This window comes from Ammodytes marinus (assembly GCF_949987685.1).
Source record: "Ammodytes marinus genome assembly, contig: scaffold_109, whole genome shotgun sequence".
NCBI lineage: Eukaryota > Metazoa > Chordata > Actinopteri > Uranoscopiformes > Ammodytidae > Ammodytes > Ammodytes marinus.
Window position 1 is genome coordinate 131,098 of NW_027648054.1, and position 1,403 is coordinate 132,500.

Here is a 1,403-nt window from a genome sequence, read left to right on the forward strand (position 1 = left end):
TGTCTTTCAAGTTCCCTGTCAGGAGGCCAGTGTTACACACTCTTTTCTAGTCTTGCCTTATGGGGCCCTCCCGTTTTTATCTACATGAAATTGTTTTAACTTCATTAAGAAAACACCTTTCAATATCTAAACTCACATTTCTGGAGATGCAATTTGAAGCTTCCTGAGCAGGTGCAAGTCTAACAAGGGTATTTTGAAAAGAATCTACTTCTATGAGCTGAAATATCTTTTTTCAAAGTTCCCTTTCAGGAAGCCAGTGTTACACACTCTTTTCTAGTCTTGCCTTATGGGGCCCTCCCGTTTTTATCTAGGTGAATTTGATTTTACTTCATTAAGAAAACACTTGTCAATATCTAAACTCAAGTTTCTAGATATGCAATTTGAAGCTTCCTGAGCAGGTGCAAGATTGACAAGGGTATTTTGAAAATATCCACTGCATCCTCTTGTATTTGTCCTGAGATGTGCTGATACCTCTACATGGGATCATGTCATGTGCTTGGTTTTAGGTTCTGTGCTGTTCAGCAACCGTTTTCACATGAATTAACGTGTTTACCGTAAAACGATCAAAATAAAGTGCTTTATATCGGTTTCCTCTGAATACATTGTGTTTTGATCTCATATTCCAGGTGCCGATCAGTCCGTTTCCTGCAGTGGAAGTAGAGACCAAGAAGCTCCCTGCTGCAGAAGACACTTCACCTACCGAGTCCGATTTTGCGGATAATGTTGGGACACAGGTAATAGCGAAGGGATGACACTGCTTCCTGAAACTGTGTTACATTCCGGATTTTCAAAGTCATCATGTTTGTTCACGAACTACCCCATGCAGTCGTAAACTCGGATTGTTCAGTAAATTAGCAATTCAGGAGGATGTTGACATCTCATTTTTCAAAAGTATTCCAGTCAGAAATACTAACCGGGGGTTAGTACAGGAGCAGTGTAATAACTAAAATTGATTTTACTTAATTGAGAAAAAGCCTGTCAAACTTCCTGAGCAGGTCAAATGTAACAAGGGTCAAGTCATGCTTGCTCACAAATTGATTATTTTCTGTATGTTCAGGTGTTTACTTCCCAAGTAACTTCCCTTGTGGATTATTCTGACAGTGATGATTCCATGGAAGTTGCTCCAGAAAAGGTAAGGAAAGTAAACATGAATTTACATAGATACTGTGGATGCCATTATATGATTCACAAGTGTTTCACTTTTTATCTTTTCCAAACGATGTCAAGAAAAGTGGATAACAATACATTGACATACATTTATCACCAGCTGGATAGTGAATCAGATTCTTCAGGACCCCAGTACCATTCAGATTCAACTTTAGTTGATGAAACTGACGATCCTGATTCTCTAAAAGCTCATTCCAGTGAGCAATCATATTTCGTGCCAATGCTGAAAAGGACCA

General features: G+C 38.9%; 1 long non-coding RNA gene across 1 annotated transcript in view; it reads left to right on the forward strand.

The window, feature by feature from the left end:
* The first annotated feature begins 1,084 nt into the window (after nt 1–1,084).
* Nucleotides 1,085–1,403, forward strand: part of LOC307271131 — a 902-nt gene continuing 583 nt past the window's right edge. The window contains exons 1-2 of the long non-coding RNA XR_013845589.1: nt 1,085–1,132; nt 1,268–1,403. The exon at nt 1,268–1,403 is cut by the window's right edge and continues 11 nt beyond it. This is a non-coding gene — a long non-coding RNA (uncharacterized lncRNA). The remainder of the gene's footprint in view (nt 1,133–1,267) is intronic.